Genomic DNA, 23,453 nt, shown 5'->3' on the forward strand with positions numbered 1-23,453 from the left:
TATATATATATATATAAATAATAATAATGATAATAATAATAATGATAATAACAATAATAATAATAATAATAATAATAATAATAATAATAATAATAATAATAATAATAATAATAATAATAATAAATTCTGGGATTCTAGGATGGAATTTATAAATATTCTACGCGCGATTCTACAAGTCACATGACTTTTACATCAGGGTCCGTGTCCTTGAGATGAGTACAAATTATAAATTCTATCCTAGAATTATTATTATTATTATATTCATCCTACATTACATCGGTATAACCATGATGCAACCCCTAAACACTGACTCACTAGTCAGTATCATTAGACGGTAGCCGGCATAATGAAATAGGAGCTTTATTTGTATACCCTTAACGTTACCACAAACGAATGTAAAAGATATATGTATATATATATATATATATATATATATATACATATACATACATGTATGTATATATCAAGCAACTAATTGAATATATAATCTATACTCATGCAAATAGTTATATATTTTTGTACATAAACAAGCACACACACACATACACACATATATACATACATATATACATATATATATATACATATACATACATGTATGTATATATATTTACACACACACACACAAATATATATATATATAGTAGTCTCACTCCTCTCCTCCTCCTCCTCCTCCTCCTCCTCCTCATCCTCTGACACTGATTCTTTCTCATTGTGTGTGTGTACTGTTCAGTTATTCATTGCCTTCATCAAAGTCTAGTATATGCATTCTTTGTGCTCCTTTTATGTTAATTCTGTTTTTCTCTTCTACCTTCATACCCCGCTCTCTCTCTCTCTTCCTTCCCCCGCTCTCTCTCTCTCTCTCTTTCTCACTTCCCTCTCTCTCTCTCTCTCCCTCTCTCTCTCCCTCTCTCTCTCTCTCTCTCACTGTACGATATAAAACGTCACTGGAGAAATCATCCAACCGACTAGCATTTATAAAGGCAATCAACTACATAAGTAATTTAGATACAGTATGTACATACGCACATGTGTGTATGCATGTGTGTGTGTGCATGTGAGTGTGCGTACGTATGTATCTAAGTATTTAAGTACAAGCAGTATCTTAAGTACTTATATATTTTATATATATGTCATACCCTGCTTTATGCCAAGCCAGCATTAAGCGACAAGCGCAAATACTTTCTAAAATGCCCGTTATCATAGTTTCTGGAGTTGCACTTCGATTAAAAACGTCGTGTGGATCATAACCTTTGTTATGTAAATATTGCTATTTGGAGGTTTCATAACGTTTCATAATTAGAAATACCTAACTTGAAGGATTTAAAGGCAAAACAGAAAAACATTAAGATTATGACTAAGAATGCTCGTAAAAGGTGATGAAGACGTATTTCCCAACAGCAGTTTTAATCACCCTTTCTTTCGCTTTTCCTAAGCTTTATATTCTAGTAGTTATGAGAAATAAGTTCAATTTCAATTTTATGATTTTACAAGCCCAATAGAAATAAATCACATATAGCAATATATGTGAAAAAATGTTATATGCCTTATCCTATAAACTCTTTTATATTACCTATATATGTGTAAATGATTGATTTTTTCATAAAATGCTTACTTGCCATAAACTGTGCATGTAACGATGAAGATTAAGTCCCAATAGTATTTTAAATACTATTGCAACTTAATCTCTAGGTACAGGAATCTTATATGTACACCATTCTGCCTAAATAATGGAACTGAAGATACAATATCCCTGCATATCTCATGTCTATTTTCATTTCATATCTTATCTAGAATAACTATTGCTTAACCATTTTCTCACACCGTTTCCGGTGAAGGGATGTATAAAATATCCCGGAAACAGCTGTAACACCTATTTATAAATATTGTGAAATCTTTACAGCCTTGGATTTTATCTCATTCTGTTAATTTTTTTATATATACACATACTGCCATATGACCTACGTTGGACTTCCCATTCGCATACTCACCGAACCTGGAGCTTAACTATAGTCTGTCCATACCACTTAATCAGCATTACCTGACACTTTGGGGTCTTCTTGACACCATTACCTATCATAACCTATATATACACGCGCGCGCACGCACACACACACACACACACACACACACACCACACACACACACACATATATATATATATACGTATGTATGTAAATGTATATGTGAGAGTGTACACGCACGTGTGTATGTGTGTTTGTGGTTTTGATCTATACTACAATTGCGCTATTTACGTCTGTATGTGTTTCTGTGTCAAAAGTTTTGTTACCGAACTTCTCCGCAACCACTGGACCGATTTCAACCAAACTTGGCATGAGGAACCGTGCGTACCCCGAGAGTGTCAAAATCTATAGAGGATTCCCGAAAATTAACCGGCACGGTTCCAGTCTGGTAAAATCCGACAGAACGAATTACCCCTCTCACTATTCTATGACTCTCCTACTATTCCTCATGCTTACTATCCCTTTCTCTTATTGAGAACTGTAGTGTGAGGAGCGGTAATTGACAGAATTGCATACAATGTTGCCTCACATAACTCTCTCTCCCTGCTGCATATATTTACTGTTTCTCTTAACTCACTCTCTCTTTACCGGTTGCGCACTTTTCCATGTCTCCTTCAGAGTTAATTTGATGTTTCCCTCTCACATATATATTACGTATTGAACTCACTCTCTCAAACAATGTTACCACTCATAACTCTCTCTCTATCTCTCTATCTCACACACACACACACGCACACACACACACACACACATATTTACTACTTCTCTTACCTCATTCTCTCTTCACCGGTTGTGTCCCTTCACCGATAGAGACCATTTGTGGTGAAAAACATAAAATACTGTCAGTCTTCGACGAAAATTACAATTACACCATACTCGCTAAATACTATAAGTGCGATTTCTATGTTATTGAATTGCTCTAAATGAATTTTACTATAAAAATGCTGGAAATTTTAGTATTTTTTAAGATATTAATATAATTTGTCGGATCTATTTTCATGCCGTCGGGCGTCGGAGCTATTCTTATGTCTGTTTACATCGTTACGTGTATGAATATGTTATTGAATGTACTGTCGTCTGATGTGTAGAATTCTCAATGAGTAGGCGTAAAATAAATGAAAATTTCGGAAATTTTTCGCATTCGACTGCATGAAAATAGGTTCGACTAATGTTATTATTACCTTAGAAAATACTAAATCTCCGACATTTCTATGGTCAAACTCGTTTAGAGCAATTCGACAACAAAAAAAGCGCACTTTAAAGTAGTGTTTAGCGAGAGTGGTGTTATTGTAAATAAATACCCAAGGTAAATATTTACAATAAATACCGTGAAAACTTCCCGTTCAGAGAAATTAGCTCAAATACTAGCTGAATCGTCTCAAAACTTTCACTGTATAATTATCATAAATATTCACGCTTTCAATAGTACACTATACCCAGAAAAATAAAGGGCAACAAGCTGTCCCGAAAAAATTCCCATTCACAAAAGATCGCTGAGCAAAGACAACAGGGCCTGATAGAGTCAATATTCAAATATGGTCATGCAGTACTGATGAAACAATTGGAATGTCTCAAGAGTTTAACAATTCACGCCTTAAGGTGGTTGACAAGGAAACTGACACTTACCAAAATGCAAGATACATCTCATCTGGTGAGCCAATTGGGAAGATATTCAGATTTTCAATCCATTCCAGACAACCCACTGTCATAAATCTTTCATGCTATTTGAAAAATTAGCAGTCTCTTATTTTTGATGGTGAAAGCCTTGAGCTTGCAATAAAAACAACTTTGACTGAATTTTTCACATTAAATAAATATGACTCAGACACCAGAGACAAGCTATATGCTGAAATTCCAAAGTATTACACTTAGAATAAAAAAGAGAAGTGGCAAAAGAGGAAAGAGGAAACAATCATGGAAGATGGAAACTATGAAACCAGTACTATTGGTCGCATTCCAATTGTCGCTTACAATGTCCGGCAGAAAGAGTTATATTAAATGAGAATGCTGCTGCATCACATCAAAGGTCCCCAATTATACGCTGACTTACGGACTGTTAATGGTGATCTATGTTTCAACTACCAAGACGCGTGTACAAAGCTGGATCTTTTACAAGACGATGACCAAATCATTAGAACATTAGTTGAAGCCAAACATCAGTTTCAGCGACCAGCTAAGACACGTATTTTGTACTGTTCTCCTTACCTGTCGGCCACATGATGCCAAAGATTTATGGGAAAGATAGAAGGATGCATTGTGTGATGACAAATAAAAGGTAAAACCACGTTGGATAACCAACAGAATTCCGTTACAACGCGGTCCTGCTTTTCATCATAGTAAGATTGGCCAGAGAAGTTACAATGGCAAATCTTGGTCTTCAAGAACAAGTTTTAGAAAGTAAACTAGAAGTTCTGCCAATGATACCGCAGAAAGAGCTCAATTTTGAGAAAGCTTCTCTCCGTGACCGTGTTTTCGAGAGGTTTCCAGCACTAAATGCTGAACAGAAGTATATCTTTGATCAAGGTGTTGGATCAGTTATAAACAAGAAAGGAAAAATATAGAACGCAAGCGGTGGCTCCGGGAAAACTTACGCAATCAATCTGATTCTCGCTGAAGTTCGGTCACAAGATCATATTGGTTTTGTCACTGTAGTCTCTGAAAATATGCGAACTTTGCACTCCAGATGCAGTATTTCATTGAGAATTACTGAGGAATCTATGTGCCACATGAAGATAAGTGATTGCAGAGAAAAACTTTTCCAAAAGGCAAGGCTACTAGTTATTGACGTGGTTACAATGGGTCATAAGCATGTCTATGAATATGTTGATCGCAGTCTCAGAGATGTTAGACATGAACCAGATAAGCTGTTTGGCGGTCTAACTGTTTTGTTTTCTGAAGACTGGAAGCAGATCTTGCCCGTAGTGAAAAGCGGTTCCAGAGCCCAGATTGTTCATGCCACATTAAAACAGTCATATATTTGGAACCATGTTCAAATTCTGAAGTCCTCTGTCAATATGAGAGTCCAAAATTCTTGCGTTGATGACACTGCTTTCGCATCCTATCTTAACTAGCTGGGGAATGGAACATTTCCTACCAATCAAGAAATTGGTGAATACAAAATATCTGTTCCTCCACCGCATATGATTGACTCTGCAAGGCTACAGGACCTTTGTGAAGTGGTCTTCAGGGGTATTGATGAGAAATATAGAGTGGGGCTATGGATGAGCAGTAGAGCCATCATTACTCCTACAAACAAGGCTGCTAAAGAAGTGAATAAAGTTGTCATGTTGAAACTTCTACAAAGAGATGGCAAAACTTATCGACGCTGTAACGAGAATGAGTTCTCGCTGGAACTGATCAATGATCTCAATCCACCACGGTTTCCACCATACATTTTGATTTTGAAGAAGCACTCTTCTATTATGCTGCTCAGAAACCTTGATCCAGCAGGTCATTGTAACGGAACAAGATATATAGTCTTGAATCTGCACAACCACCTTATTGACGCAGAAGTGGCTAATAGGACACATGCTGGAATTCGAATAATGATACCACTAATTTCACTGACCACCACTGAAGACTATCCGTTCCCATTTTCCACGAAGCAGTTTCCTCTGAAGCCGGCTTTTAGTATGACATCAAACAAATCCCAGCGCCAGCCCTTAGGAAAAGTTAGAATTTACCTGCCAACACCTATGTTCAGACATGGCCAGTTCCATGTTGCCAACATGCAGGGTTGGTTCTGGGAACAATGTGCATATATGGCTTTGAACTCAGGGTATAAGGGTATGAAAGGAATCTACACTGACAAGGTTGTCTATAAGGAAATTCTTTAAGAAAATTATAGTAAGTTTCACTTTTTACTTTCAAACTACGAACAAGAGTTTAGATATGTACTAGCGGAATCGATCGCCCGGAGGGCGGTGATTCAGCTAGTTCATGTTAAGGGAAGTAATATTTAATATTAAAATTGAAGATTTTATATATCAGACTGTTATTAACGTTAAACTTAATGAATTATTAGGTTGTTCCGAAAATAGTGGCCGAATTCAGAAATATAATTTTGTTCTGGAAAAATTAACAAAAGAAATTTTTTGATTAGTCAAAGTATGAGTCGTGAACGTCTATGCATCTCTGCTATCGATCAACGAGATTATTTATGCTTCGTTGATAAAAACTTATTTGCTTTGATGCTAAGAAACCTTTGAAAGCTGATTCAACTTTGGCTTTGGGAAATGTTTGAGAGAATCATCACGATCAAGCAATTGACCTGATCGTTTACGGTTATCATAAGTTATCCCCTTTTCGTCGCAAGTGATTTTTCAGGGAAGAAAAGTATCACTGGTGTTCACAGAAAGAGCATCGAGCACACTTCAAAACTCCGAACTTTTTGATTTTCATTGCGCTTATATGGTACTCTTTTATCGAGCTTTTTCACCTTAGCAATCTTCTGCAGATTGCGTGAGACCGTTGCAATACCGACACCAAGTGCCCGAGACAATTCTCTGACACTTTGACGTGGGTTTTGTTCAACAATTGCTTTCAATTGTTCATTGTGAAGACTGCATGACCGTCCTCTACCTTCTTCATCTTCAAGGCTCTCATCACCACTACGGAGTTTCTGAAACCACCTTCGTACTGTGCGATAATTGGTGGACCCCCCTCTTCTCATGCTCTGTTGATATTGACAGCAGTTTGGGAGACATTTTGCCCAAGCTTGAACTCATGCAAGAAAAGTAAGCAAAGGTCCTTTTTTTTGTCATGTTCATAATTAAGGGCGCCTATGCTTCAAGAATGTTTTCTGACTGAAATAAGTAGAAAATTATTAAAGCGCATACATCAATTATTAAGTATGTCGAAATTCACCTAATATATTAAGATACTATGATTGCGTTTCAAAACACAAAATTAATGCAAACTGCGTCTCGCTCACTCTGGTTATATAACATAACAGAATTAATTGACGTTCAAGCGTTTTCTTGCTCTAGATACATTGAGATGTAGTGCAGAATGATACTTCATACATATAAAACTGATTGTCTTCTTTATGTTGGTGTTGTTCGTATGCAGATGTGTGCGCGTCTGAGAGAGAGAGGAAATCAGTCAACGAACCATGTTTTCCATAGATCCATCGCTTTAGCTATACAACCCACTCCACAAACTAAATGCTATAGTACTCATTCCAGTATGCAGTATTTATACAAATATTATATGTCAAGTCAAGACCAATTCCATCACAGGGTGGTGGAAATGCGCTATAGGAAAACATGTAATCCAGCGTTAACTGCCTATGGTAGAGTTGGACTTTCTCAGTGAGGAGTATGTGAGGGTAACAGTAGATTTAACTAAGACATAACCTGTCAAATGCGGAAGATCTAGAGAGTCAAAAGCACTCTTATCATACAGGAGAGGCAAATTCCTCCATGATCTACTGAACCCAGTGAATACAGTTAAATGAATTACGTTTCATCTTTCCAGAGTCAGTAGAATAATGTCTACCTTGAAAGAATTTAATGGAAGTGAAAATGTATTCCTTAACGAATATGTGATTTCGTACTCATGTAACACAGCTACTAGAACTTTTAGCTAAAGTGGTTGTTTGTTAAGTAAATACTCACCCACAAATCTCTATATAATGGATTATGGAAACAAAAGATAAGTTCATTTATATATATTCTTTATATCGCATAAAGCTAAATAAATTGCGATGATAAAGTTCTAAGTGTCTACAAAGGTATTTGCTGAGCTTTCGTCTCAAGGTTTTTGAATAAAATGAGCGGCATACCGGGAATCGCAAATGGCGTAGAAAGATAGTTAAATAACCGTAAAATGGCTGTTGCATGCCAAAAATAACATGCAGTCAGCTATTACAACAAAATTCCACGACAAGTAACTCAAAAGAATTTGTGACTTATTATCAGATATGGCATATATTCTTTCGCACTACTTATGTGAACTGGAATATTATAGATTAGTATGGTATAGAGATATAGACAAGACTAATTGCGCACCTGGACAAATGATTCATGATCTGATAAATTAATTCATTAACCGAATTAGCTTATCTGGTCAGTTATTAGAGAAATTACCTGAATATACAGAGGGAGTAAATTGGTGATGCATATATGACTGTTCTTTTTAGGGAAAGAAGTTGCGTAACCTGTGAGGATAAAGTAGCTGAAATGTGACAAGTCTGTAACCAACGAAACCTTTTTATTGATCTTATAATGATGCTTAGTGCAACGTATTAGAGTAGAAGTGGGTCACCCAGCAAAACAGTGCTATCAAAAGGTAGAAGGTGATATATACGAATTGGCGTTGAACTCTGACACAAAATTTAAATTTCCCACGTAAAATAGATATTACTATGCTGAAGTTTCTTATGACATGAGCAACAGATTCAGAATAGTGAAATAAGGTATTTCATCTTTGTCTTTTTTTTTTTTTAGTATAATCTTCCTTCGCAATGACTTGATTTCTCTCTCTTCCTCCCTCCGTCTCACCCCACCCCCTCTCTCCATCTCCCTCCCTCTCCCTTCCCCCTCTCCTTCTCTCCACTCCTCATGAGTTTCTATACATGCATACATGTTTGTGAATCTGATTGTGCCTGTGTGCGTATGTATTTGTGTACCTATTTACATATATATGTATGTATATGTGTGTACGTACGTATGTATCTATGTATGTGCGTGTGTGAGCAAATGTGTATAGAGGAATTAATAACAAACATGTGGTTTCTCATAAACTGTCATTACTTAAACATGTAGAGTATCTAGTCTGCTATCATGAACAACTCATAAACTAATGTTTTAATATTATTATGACACAACTCTGTAGTCATTCCATATTTGTGCGTATGCAAGTTATGTGACTACGTGTGCGTATGCGTGATTAGATATGCATACTAATATCCGTCAATTGTGAGTGAAATACGGAAATAAGAGCAACAAATGCAATAAATGCCATGTGAGACTTTTTTTGTAGTTAGTATTGGCATATCTCAACTTACGTCGTTTAGATTGACGTCTTCTTCGATTTTACTACTGTTTTTTTTATTATTTTTAAGAAATTAAAGGAGAAAAACAAACCTCAAGTTTAGTCTTTTTAACCGATATGACGTCGAAAATAACACCTAATAGTAAATACTGAAGTGGAAAATCATATAAAAGACATGTAAAAATATGAACAAACCATTTATTAAAACAAATATAAATGCCGTATTACGTAGTTTTTCGAGTTACGTCTCATGTTTTCGAACCAAATTCCGATGTATTTTGAGCTATGTTTATATTTAGTTTTCTCTCGTTCCGCGTTTTAAGGATTATATTCTAATCACTTCGAGTTTTCATTGCGTCTCTCTACAAAATCTCACATCAAAATCAGTACAATACAAACCATTACAAGGCTTAATGCAGTCGATTAAACCACTTTTCTACAAATCTATAGCCCCTTTATTTGAAATCATTGTCGTCAACTAAATCTGTTTTGAAGCGAAAAAAATTCATAGCGAAATTTTGTTTATGTTCTGAAATCAAATATTACCGGAGCGGACTTTTGATTTCATTCATCGGGAGCAATAAAATACGTATCAGTACAGTAATAATGAGAGTGATGATGATGATGATGATGATGATGATGATGATGATGATGATGATGATGAAGATCCTTTCTACTATAGACATGAGATCTAAAATTTTGAAGGGAGAGGGCTTGTCGATAACATCGACCTCAATACACGGCTGGTACTTATTTCATCGTCCCTGAAATACTGAAAGAAAAGTCAATCTCGGGGGAATTTGAACTCAGAACTTGAAGACGGACGAATTAACCTAAGCGTTTTTGTCCGGCGTACTAACGATTCTGCCAGCTCGCCGCCTTAGCAGTAGCAGCAGCAGCAGCAGCAGCAGCATCAGTAGTAGTAGTAGTAGTAGTAGTAGTAGTAGTAGTAGTAGCAGCAGCAGCAGCAGCAGCAGCAGTAGTAGTAGTAGTAGTAGTAGTAGTAGTAACAATAGCAACAACGACAGAAGTAATATTACTGATTATAGAGCACAAACATAGCTCCAATAATATCAGAAAGAATAAACTTGGAATGAAAGATATTTTTGATAAGAGCAGAGCGATCATATAAAAGCTTATATTGCTGTTAAGATCAATTACTGGCTCACAAAGACGTAAATAATGACAGTACACTGAGAAAGAAGAATCTTAATTGACGGCAAAAAGCGTTGATCGACTGCTTAAAGCTATTCAACAGTGCCTGCATGTAAATTTTGAAAGCATTAGCCAATAGTGTAGTGGCGCCATTAATAAACAGATACGTTAAACAGATAATGAATAAATGGCACGCAATTCTACAGATACAGACAAAAGAAAAGATTTTTTAAATTAACTTTTTCTCCTCAGTAAGTGGAATATTCCAAAGAGGCTCTCTCTCTCTCTCTGTTGCTCACTCTGTCTTTCTCCCAGTCTCTCTCTTTGTCTCTGTCGCTCTCTGTCTGTCTGTCTGTCTGTTTCTCTCTCTCTCTCTCTCCCTCTCTCTCTCTCTCTCTCTCTCTCTTTCTCTAGTCCTTTTCAACCTTAGTATGTAAAGCCAGGAAGGACTCAGATACTGTTCATACGGGATAGGAATCAATTAATTTTTATATATAGACGATTTCAAGTAATATAATGTAAATTATAAACAACTAGAAACATTGTTAATGATAGCTAACAGTTTCATTATAGCAATTAATATGACCTTTGAGCGAGAAAAATTAATCAATGTAACCTGGAACAGAAAATTAATTATGTACAATACTACTATACTAGATAAAGGAACAATTGTAATAGAAACATAACAAAGGAATCAATAAATTACACAAAAACAACACTCGCTAGAACGTTTGATAGAAATATTACAGGTACAATAAATTAATATTTAAAAGAGAGCTAAATGTAAAGAGGAAAAATGTAGTTTGCCACAATATGTTACCTGTCCCAGTAATAAACAAAATTAGAATATTCGCAACGGAGAGATAAATGAACTAGTAACATTAGACAGAATAAAAGGAAAATAATGACTGCATAGAGAATACACTATCCAAATCTCACATAGAAGATTATATTTATCTTAGTGATGTTGATACACTGATATAGAAGGAATAAAACAATTATAAAATATTCAAAGTAGGATCAGAAAAGTATCGTGTAAAAGAGAATAGAAAACTACTGGCAACAGTTTTCTAACCATAAGGAAGCCAAGAAAAACAAATAGCGGCACAAAAGATAGGCAGTTGTAAGGAGAAACGAGAAACAAGAGAAGAAATTATCAAAACCTAAATACTAAGTTACAATGTGACTACAGAATACCATGATAAAGAGATGGCAAGAAAATCCCATTTGGCCAATACGATGGAAATAAGCAAACCAAACGAGCTGGAAGTAAACAAAGAAATATCGCAAAGCAGAGACTCAAGAATTCTTGATTGTGCCAAATAATAGCAATAACTGCCTTAACAACTGCATAACTACTACTACTACTACTACTACTACAATTACTACTACTACTACTACTACTACTACTACTACTACTACTACTACTACTACTACTACTATTACTACTACTACTACTGATAATAATAATAATAATAATATTAATAATAATAATAATAATAATAAGAAGAAGAAGAAGAAGAAGAAGAAGAAGAAGAAGAAGAAGGATGATGATGATGAGGAGGAGGAGGAGGAGGAGGAGGAGGAGGGGGAGGAGGAGGAGGAGGAGTGGGAAAGCATGTGAAGGCGTAGAATGAGAAGGAATGTTTCTTTTATTTGCCACCAGGGCGACGGATGAGGGAGAAGAAACCAAATAGACATGAACTTTGGGAAATGATTCTAAACAATGATTTATAATAACAGCAACACCAGCGACGTCGACAATGGCGAAGAAGAAGAAGAAGAAGAAGAAGAAGAAGAAGAAGAAGAAGAAGAAGAAGAAGAAGAAGAAGAAGAAGAAGAATGAATGAATGAATGAATGAATTAATTAATGAATTCCTGTAGAAAAAATAATTTACACTAAATTCAGCGCAAGGCCCATAAAATCTTGTTACTAGGGTGTTGCAAAATCAAATTGTAAATTGTGAACTATGTCACTGAATACATTGAATGGAACCGTTTTTTTTAATTATTCAAAGTGTTAAGTGAGTATAAGCACACAACACAAATGAAATATAATTAAATTGATGGTTTCTCTTTTAGGCCTAGGACCGGCAGTTTTGAAGGAAATGAGTCAATTAGATCACCCACAGTATTTGACTCGTACTATATTTTATGAAATCCAGAGAAATGAAAGTAAAAGTTAATCGCAGCAGGATTCGAACTCAAATAATTAAGAGACGATAAACCACAGAACGTTTCACCCATCGTTCAAAGGATTCTACCAAAACATCTCCAACTCACAAATGTGTAACAAGCTACTACTTAGGTCTGATTAGATCAACACCTCAAACCCCACCCCCAACAGTCATCAGTTCTCTTATTGCAGATTGGTACTCCTAAATGCGGCCATGAACATTTTCTGCGATGACCAAAGTAGTATCTCACTTTCTTTGATCGGACATTTCCAGTAACCATCTTTCATTTGAATGTTTGCTGAACTTTTAAGTCCCTATTTCGGCTTCTTCAGTTAGCACACAGCCCTCCTAATCTAACTCTATAAATTCACTTACGCCTATGAGGTTATAGCTTGTTTTTCAAATGGCTGTAAATATCAGATCGTCTCGCAGGGTGCGGGGCATCCACCTTTAACATTCTTCTGGCCTTCCTTTTAGGTATACATTTTTCTTATAGAGAAGCCTTTTTTTGCTTTCGCTACTGTTTCCAATACATCGCATGTTTATTGTTTATTACTTGCTCCTCATCTCGGGTTGATGGACTGCTGCTGGGGATTATGACTGAGAAACAGAGAGCTGATCATTAGCAATATCTTACATCATTTCCGCAGCCTTCGATCACCGATTTTAGCAACAATATTTTTTGTGACCTGCAAGTTTTCTTCCGATTTTTAAAGTTATTCAAGGTAGAAAAACCTATACAAATGTTTCTTGTTGCCATATGTGTGACGGTTAAGTTTGTTGCCCTACCACATCAAACACGATGGTTTACTTTCTGCATACAGCACCGTATATAGCTCCAGATCATACTTGTAGTCCTCTGGGATTGTTAGGATTTGCATATTCGAGCAGACCCCTCCCGACCATGTATTATTTCTAGTTATTTTGACGCATACTAGAAAACTGACGATGAATGACGGGCCAGCGCTATCACCAATATCCGACGTAAACGCTGACGTGCTGCATCAATACTATACGACGCACGAGTTCGGTTCGCTTTTTTATCTGCCCAAGGATTCAAAAAGCGCCATACAATTCGTATTTCACTACACCAAGCGATGGGGAGGAATCGATACACATTTAAACCAGGGCCACCACCAGTTTTGAATTTAAGGGTGTAAATGAAACTCATGATTTCTTAGATATGCAACGATATGTAACCTTCTTCCGTATTCGTTCTTAGATAATGACCTGAAGCAAGAATGAACTTTCTTTCGTTACATACCTCTTTAATGTATTTCCTTATCCAACGTTTCTCTCTTACGAGTTACACCAGCAAAGAATTGTAAGCAGTCCTGTTTGTGTCACTGAAACAACATTTTCATTAAAATCAGATTGTTTCCTTCAGTAGGTAAAATATGCGTGAGCTATTGTTTGCAATATCATTCAAATTGTTCAAATTAGAATTATGAACTGCTAAGATATCCTTTATAGTGTGTACAATGCATAAGTCTAGGTGTGAAATTAAATTTGTTTACTTTCATTCGTTTTTCTTCTGTTCATTTCATTTCCTTTTTTCCAGAGGCGTGTCTTTGATGTGGCAGAAATCCATTTTGCATTGAGTTGTAAGCAGGAACAGAAAAATAAAATTATACCTAAGAATGACAGACTTTATGTTCTTTCTTAGTATAGTGTAGACATTCAATGCATTGCCAGAATTTCTAACTTTAAAAATACAACCAGAAAGAAATATTTTTCTTTCGATTGCGAATGATAAAACACCCAAAAATTCTCGGAGTGAGGTGAAAATACATTCACTCACGGCAAGATCCAATAGTAACAACAACAACAACAGCAGCAACAACAGCAACGACAACAGTAGTACTACTACTACTACTACTACTACTACTACTACTACTACTACTACTACTAATAATAATAATAATAATAATAATAATAATAATAATAATAATAATAATAATAATAATAGGTACAGTATTATGAAAATGAAAATTTCTTTCCTGTCAAAATACGAAGAAACTATTTATGAGCGTGATATATCAACTAATGGCATTACACGTGTATGAGAATTCGTAGAAATGTTAGAAAACCAACTCTGAAACTCACTTCGTTGACGTACTTTAATTCTTCACTAAATTTATGCATAAAATGTTTACTGTTGTAACAATAAATAAATGGCATTAGTAAATTCGTTCCACTGAAGAATTTGTATTGAAATTCCTTCCGGTTGATTCCATTTCCATACACTTGAACCAAGATGAAAATAGCTATTCGACACTACAAGCAGAAGATTATGTCCCGAATGGTATTTGAAATAAACATTTTGTGTAAATTTATAGCTTTTTGTCTATATTTCCCTTACTTTAAGACCTTGTGAAACCTTGCGTATTCGTGTATGTATTTTGCATATGTGTTTGTATGTGTGTGTGTATTTGTATGTGTGTGTGTGTATGTGTGCGTATGTGTGTGTGAGCGTGTAAAATGAGAAAGAGTATGTCAACTTTTGGAATCCATGCGAAACTCCTGGTTTTTGCAGTTTTTCAGGCTTTTTTAAAAATCTTTGCTGATAATGTGCTTCCACTTGTGCTATGGTTCCCCACATTCGACGGAAATTTGAGCTAAGATATTGTTGTTATTGTTGCTATTGTTTCTGCTGAGCTTTTAATTTAGCCTAGACAAGCTCACCTACGATCAAAGGTATTTCAACTATCACTGCCAGTCAATTTTTTAAGTCGTTAGAGCGTTAGTTGAAAGTAAACAACTGATATTTCTAGCAGGAACAGCGACTACGCAGAGACATATTAGTTACTTCTTTGTTGTTGTAAACTGTTGTAATTAATTAATCCTACATTATATCTCATCGAAAAGCTCCATAATCAAAGGAGTTCCTACCATGACCCTCATTTATTTGCATTTATAAAAAATTTTAACCAGACTATATTATTCAATTAGATATCATTGTTAAGAAATTTAGTATGTACTTTTATAGAAATTACATTGCTATTTCTAGCAGATCGTGGCTACGTTGTTGTCGGTACCATTGTTATTTTCATCCACCATTAAAAATTTAATTAGTATTTTGCTGGTTTGCAGTACTGAGATCAATTCATCAACAAAAAACATTTTCGCGCAAAAACTTAGTACATATTGTGTACATGTACATCTATTCTGTTTAACTTTGCAGCAACCGGGGTTTAACATCTTTTCTGTGGATCTTTTCAAAAGGAAAAAAGGGGCAGCAGCCATGTCCAGTGTAAGGCTTCTGAAACTAGATCGTGAGAGTGGAAAAAGAACCAGAATTGAGGAATTGCTGCAGCAGGAAACAGTGTATCAAGTTATTTAGTTTTCGTTATATTAGAAACTTGTTGCAAATGCTTGCAGCAGAATGAGTTCCGTTTACCGGGCAAAGGATTAACTTTACTATCAAAAAACAGGACTGGTTCACCAGATGGCTTGCAGAGAATCCGGTTACCTAATCCTGCTTGTAAACTTTCCAGAGACGGCACTTACTCAAGGTACCACGCAGTTAGATCGAACCCGAAGTCACGCGATTGCCAAAAGAAGTCCTTCACTATACGGACATGCTTGCATCCTACATACTACTACAACTACATAAGCTATTTGCTCTTTGTGAAGCATAAGCCGTCGATTGCTTTTCTTCACTGTTCTTGATCCTGGACTGTCTTTTCTCTTTCATTCCAGTTGGATCCCTGCTTTTTCCGCCTCTTTGGCTCCCCGCTGCACTTAAAGCATATATTTCTTTGGTGGAAGGCCTTCTTCTCCCAGGTCTTGTCGATTTTGAATTGTTTTTGATATTTCTGCAACTTCCATTTTTGTAGATAGATCATTGACCTTACGGGAACCCACTTTAACTCTAGAAAGAGCTGGTCCATATCAGTCTGGCCTCTGTTTTTCCACCTGTCCAGTATGGGAAGCCCTACCAAGAGCTTGCATTCCGCTGAAAACTCTCTTGAGGTTATTGAAGCACACAAGTCACTACACTGCAACAAGAAATGGACCTTATGGTGGATGTTTGCGTCAGCAAGATTGATGATTAATGTTTCCATTTGAATTAATGGGTAACTCAGACCTCATCGCATAGTATTTGCTTTTGCATATACCCGCTTTATGAAGCGGGTATAAGCAAATGCTATGAATGGAACTCATCTCTCTTCTAACTTTTAACTGCAATCATCAAAATACTGTGTGTGTGTGTGAGAGAGAGTGTGTGTAGGAGTGTGTGTGTGTGAGTGTGTGTGGGGGGTATACCTGCGTCTTTGTGTGTAGTGCATGTAGCTATTTCTGCACAATGGCTTTAGGATACTTGTTGAGTAATTTGGGTGCAGCTATTTTCGGTGAACTCTGTCGTTATATTATAAAAAGTCATACTAGTAACGTATCGCGCAATTTTTGGCGTCAGTAGCGCTCTGCCTCTTATCCTGAAAACAGATTAGTAAAAAAAATGTCTGCAAATATTTTGTCTGCCTTCCTGTTCATTATTATGTGGTTTATGCAGTGATATTCCTCTACCAAACTTAAATCGTAAAGTCTTGAAACTTTTATTATATAAGGTACCAATTCCAAAGTAAACTGTGCAATATGGTGGGTAAGTTTCAGAGTTTTGACAAAGGGGTTTTTCCTCTGTGACAAAACCTTAAACAACTTCTTCAATTAATACTTGAAGTTGTCGTTGATGCTATTTTCTGATAAAGCATAAAGTTGCATTCTGCAAATTTGAATATTTTAAAACTCCCGATTGTTCTTCAGCACGAAAGTGTGACTTCGTAGATGTGGATCGACTAGCAAATATTGAGAATAGGCTTATCCTGTCAAACCTTACTAATCTCAACCACATGACAGCTAATTCAGTAAAAATACACTTCCCTTATCTTTTTCAATATATACTATGCTTAAGACGACAAAGTGGCAGAATCGTTAGCATGTTCTGAGTTCAAATTCTGCAGAGGCCAACTTTACCTTCCATTTTTTCGGGGTCGATAAAATAAGTACTATTTGACGACTGGGGTCGATGTAATCGACTTACACCTTTCCCCGAACTTGCTCACCGTGTGCCAAAATTTGAGACCAATATGTATTATACTTTTACTCACTAGTAAACATCAAAAGTACCACTATAAAGGGGACTCTAGACACAGGGCCTGAAATTTTGGGGGAGGGAGCCAGTGACCTAGATCGACCCCAGTACGCAACCGGTACCAAATTTATCGACCCTGAAACGATGAAAGGCAAAGTCGACCCCGGCGGAATTTGAACTCAGAACGTAGCGGCAGACGAAATACCTATTTCTTTACTACCCACAAGGGGCTAAACACAGAGAGGACAAACAATGACAGACAAACGGATTAAGTCGATTATGTTGAACCCAGTGCGTAACTGGTACTTATTTAAATCGACCCCGAAAGGATGAAAGGCAAAGTCGACCCCGGCGGAATTTGAACTCAGAACGTAACGGCAGACGAAATACGTTTACGCATTTCGCCCGGCGTGCTAACGATTCTGCCTGCTCACCACCCTTGTTAGGTAAAATATTGTAAGAACGCATGTAAGTATTAGACTAAATACAGCTGGAAAAAGAATAGATAGTAGCCGTTGGAAAGCATTTGCTTATAAGTTGGTTCGATCAGTTGTGAGTTTGGGTTAAAAAGCAGCTATTCTTCTCGATTGTGAGTTCTAATAACACTCTTCGGTAACTATATTTAATAACTGCTACGGGCGTTTGCACTAAAGATTATAAGAGGTGACATGAAGAAAATGTCCTAAATTCAGCAACTATCTACTCGCTGATCTCTTAATCCAAGTGGTTGTTTCCCTGCGGCGACTGTGATATTCATAATGGTGAGGCCAGTGCAAAGATCAGTAAAAGTAGGAGGAAGTAAAAATTTGTACACACACTTTTCTATGTTTTTTTTATTATATCCTTTACATGAACACACATCCTTTGCTCATGGTAGATTTCTTGTTCGCCATTACAGTTTTCTATATGCGTACATACGAGAGTTGAACACAGACGCACATTCACACATATGTCTATGTGTATAGGCTTGTCATTGTACGTATGTATGTATGTATGTATGTATGTATGTATGTATGTATGTATGTATGTATGTATGTATGTATAATTGTTTGAAAGTATAAGTATGTAGGTGCGAACGTATATTATGTGTGTGTGTGTGGTACTACGTGTTTGTGTATATACTCATGCATACGATACACACATACATTCATATATCATATATTTTAAATTCTCATACACATAATTACATAATATGCATAAAATAAATTATGCATTCATATGTCAATATGTATATATATGTATACAAGGTGCGGTGAATAAACTTTTGTCTGAATTACGCAAAAATGAAAATAACACTGACATCTCATTTTAACAGATATATTTACCAAAATTACAGAAAAATATCTTGAAAAACTAAAGAGTAAATTCATTCAATAAAATCGCCATTGGCTTCAACCACAGCCTCCAGACGACTTCAGAATATCCTGCAACTCTTCTGGACAGTCACTTTGTTTAAGTTGGTAAATGCTACCATAATCCATTCCCTCAGTTCATCTTTGGTGTTACAATGAGTTTTGTTAGTCTCTTGCTCAACTGCCCCCCGCCCACATACACACATAACACTCAAGGGGTTCGCAGTCTGGGGACTTAGGTGGCCAGATGTTAGGGGTGATGAAGTCACAGAAATTGTCTGTCAACCATGACTGGGTTCTCCTGTTTGTTTGGCATAGTGCAGAGTCTTGTTGCCAGACATAAGGTCTTCCAGCAGCTACCCTCGCGACTCAGGGCAGCACTACCTCCTCCAGGCACTTGATGTAGGACCCGTGTTGAGACTGAGGCCGTGTGGGAAGATGAATGGAGGCATAAAGCCGCCATCACTAGTGATCACTCCAAACACCATGATATTGACTTGATGTTTGGTTTTTATCATTCTCGATACATGTCCTCAGATTGTACTTTCTTCAGATTGACACCCAAACACTCTGAAATGTTCGTATTGGAGCTTCCGCAGCGAATGCCAGGCAGTACAGTATGTCATTTCCAAATTTCTGGCAGAGTGAATAGAGTCATGGTGCTGTTTTTCTCACAGACGGTGCCCAACTGACCCTCATATACTGTGTAGTCGACAAAATCAAAAACAAAGAATGTGCATGCGCGAAATTGAAAGTATAAAATGGCAACAATTTGCCCATCGCATCCTGTATATGTAATGCACAGGCATACATATGATTGTGTGAATTCAAATGTGTTATTAAAAATGGACATATATAAATATATGTGTGTTATTCTATTGACAGATATTGAACATATAAATACAAGTAAAACTTATAAAACTGAGTCGGTTAGCGTGAGAAAGGATACCAGATCGAAAAATGAAAATTCAAGAAATAGAGTTGTCAAACTTCAAGCTAAAGAGAAAATGAATAAGAAAGCGGTTTAGGATAGTTTCAAATATTCTGAATAAATGAATAGAGAAATAGTGTGTATTTAAAACGTTTTCGATATATAAATTAATCTAACGGTTGAAGGACTGTATATTTTGAAAATATAAACAAAATAGTATTTGTCTGTAACGGTTAAATTCAAATGAGAGACTGATGACAGACAATAAAGCATTGTATAGAATATTATTTAAAACGTCTTTTATATATATTTTATACATATATATTATTTACTTGGGCTGTTGATGTAGTCCACTATAGTGCACCATTTAAAAATGGATACGAGCATAGATTAACCAACTCGATCGCACAACCCGAAAGACAATGACAATGCACGGTGCCCTCCACCTTAAGGCGAACGTACACAGGCTCTACATGAAGAGGTGTGAAGGTGGACGTGAGTTGATTAGCGTACAGGAGTGCATCAGCAATGAAAGAAGAAACATGGCAGAATATTTGGTAAACAGCAAACGAGATCTACAGTAGTATGCTGCTAATGCAGAAGGGAGGAGGAGGAGGAGGAGGAGGAGGAGGAGGAGGAGGAGGAGGAGGAGGAAGAAGAAGAAGAAGAAGAAGAAGAAGAAGAAGAAAAAGAAGAAGAAGAAGAAGAAGAAGAAGAAGAAGAAGAGAAGAAGAAGAAGAAGAAGAAGAAGAAGAAGAGAAGAAGAAGAAGAAGAAGAAGAAGAAGAAGAAACAAAAGCTATGTAAAACAACTTGAATCCAAACTAAAACTGGAATAAAAATTTACACATGCACAGCCTATCACGATGGAAAGAAAAGCTCCTACATTGCAAGTATTGGGTTAAGCTAAATAGAAAATAAATAGACTAAGCAAAATCCCAACAATGGCTGAGAAACTCAGGACTTAAAGCAGAAACTGAAGGATTTTTAACTGCCGCACCAGAGCAAAGCCTTCCCACCAGAAATCACCAAACACACGTAATGAAAAGAAATACAAGTAACTGCAGAATATATGGTGATGGAGAATAAACAATAAACTGGCTGCCCAGTCTTGGCTAAAAAAGAATATATACTGGAAGCTATGCCAACATTATGAAATGACAACTGAAAAAAGATGCTATAGGCACAACCCCAAAAAGTTCACAGAAAACGAGAAAGCAACCATACTCTGGGATATGCCAAAACACTCAGATAGAGTAATTAAGGCTAATAAACCGGATATAGTTGTCAGAGATAACCAAAACAAAAGATGCCTTCTAATAGATGTATCAGTACCAACAAATCACAACGTTTCTCTAAAAGAAACGCGAAACTCAAAATACAAAGACCTGGAAATGAAGATAACTCGAAAGTGGAGCCTAAAAACAAGCAATTCCTATAATTGTAGGCATATTAGGTATGATAGAAATGCATGACCAAAACACCAGGACTTACAAGTGTATATAACTTACAGAAAATAGCACTACTAGGCACCGCACATATCTTACGTAAAGCAATTTTAATACATGTGAAAATAAGAACATACAACAAACCACAGCACTTAGCCAAGGCACACAGAGCTGCGATCGGTAGTGCAGTGAAAGCACGTGATAAAAATAAGACGACTGAATAACAAAAACAACAACAACAACAACAACAACAACAACAACAACAACAACAACAATAATAATAATAATAATAATAATAATAATAATAATAATAATAATAATAATAATAATAATAATAATAATAATAATAATAATAATAATAATAATAATAAATGCCCTGATGCAGTACCAGGCAGTGGCTCTCATGGCTTCTGATCTTAACTGATTGGAAGTGTCATCATGTACATTGTTTTGGTTGGTATAAAAGATGGGCTACAGCAAATATTCTACTCAATACCGCAGATTTGCTTGTCAGTTGTTTGACCTTAACCAGTTGAGCAAGTCCCTTAGTGGCTGACAATACGTGCATCTCTGATCACGAGCAGAAGTAGTGGGGGAGCATCATAGCCATGTGGTGAGAGGGATTCTTTGGAGTTTGAATAATTCACCTCTGGAAACATAGGTGTTTTGTTCAACATCCTAAAGCAACCCTTATTCAGGGACCTTTTGAGCAGGATGGGCTACTCGACCTGAAGAAAATTCTAACTGGGCCCCACCTGCAAGGTCATGTGCTGTTTATCTTGATATGAGATCACCATGTCGCGCACATATGGTTGTGATGCATGTGCCTGGTGTACCTTTATCAGACGGGTAGTCATGATGGGTATGCTGGGCTTCGTATATTTTACCCCAGTGTCACTTTGATGGCATGCACTGCTCTCTCACTCAATAATAATAATAATAAAAGGACTGATTCTCGTTGCTGAAGACCAATGTCTGCGAACAACTATAAAAGCAGCGACTTAATGAAAACAGGCCCTAACACCAAATGCAGAATATGCAACCAGCACAATCAGACAGTTGACAACATCTCTAGCTGTCCAGTTCTTGCCAAATTTAAATATATATACAGACACGACTAAGTAAGCAGCTCTATTTACTGGACAATATGCCAACACTACAAGATAAATACTGACAATAAATAATATAAGCATGTGCCAAGCAAAGTACAAGACAATGACCAGACCACAATCATCTGAGATATGCCTGTTCAAACCCACAAAGAAATAAAGGCTAATCGCCCAGACATAATAATCAAGGATTGGAGAGAAAAAACAAACCCAGCTTACTGATAGATATTGCAGTCCCTTCTGACCAAAATATTATCCAAAAAGAAATTGTCAAAGTACAAAATCCTTGAAATTAAAGTATTCAAGATGTGGGGCATGAAAGTGAAAACAATACCAATAATAATTCAAACATTAGGCATGATAAAATAAAACATATGAAGCTATACCTGGTACCAGGACACTCAAGACTACACACTATCCAAAAAATAGCCCTGCTAGTTACAGTTCACATCCTACACAAGACACTATCAATTCAATAATACAACCCAAACAAAACAATTCACAAACACCAGACACACTCTATACAGCAATTATCCAATGAAATAAGCTACCACCAGCAAGACGGATACCCAACTCAATTACACACACAACACATAATACAAACACTTATACAACAAGACTGCACCACACCTCAACATAAAAAAGACGAAACTGACGCAATACATTACTAGGAAGAGTTTGCACTCGCCCAATAGCAAAAGAGGACACAATGCTGCACACAACCCAGCCAACGGAAGTTCAGTTAGTGATGCAGTAGAAATTAGGCTGAAACTACCAAATATTGAATGATGATGATGATGACAACGACGACGACGACGACGACAACAACGACAACAACAACAACAACAACAACAACAATAATAATAATATGGCTTCTGATCTTTACTGATTGGAAGTGTTATCATTTACAGTGTTTTGTCTTGGTATAAAAGATGGGCTACAGCAAATATTCTGCTCAATACCACAGATTTGCTTGTCAGTTGTTTGACCTTAACCAGTTGTTTGACCTTAACCTACTCGGCCTGAAGTAAATTATAACTGAGCCCCACTTGCAAGGTAATGTGCTGTTTATCTTGATATGAGATCACCATGTCGCGCACATATGGTTGTGATGCCCTTATCAGGCGGGTAGTCATGATAGGTATACTGGGCTTCGTATATTTTACC

General features: G+C 36.5%; 1 long non-coding RNA gene across 1 annotated transcript; it reads left to right on the forward strand.

Annotated features, from left to right (window-relative positions):
- The first annotated feature begins 240 nt into the window (after positions 1 to 240).
- On the forward strand, positions 241 to 16,611 carry LOC118766261. The gene is made up of 3 exons (XR_005002175.1): positions 241 to 408; positions 5,494 to 5,500; positions 16,574 to 16,611. It is a non-coding gene; the product is annotated as an uncharacterized LOC118766261 (long non-coding RNA).
- The last annotated feature ends 6,842 nt before the right edge of the window (positions 16,612 to 23,453 follow it).

Source organism: Octopus sinensis, linkage group LG1 (genome assembly GCF_006345805.1).
Source record: "Octopus sinensis linkage group LG1, ASM634580v1, whole genome shotgun sequence".
NCBI lineage: Eukaryota > Metazoa > Mollusca > Cephalopoda > Octopoda > Octopodidae > Octopus > Octopus sinensis.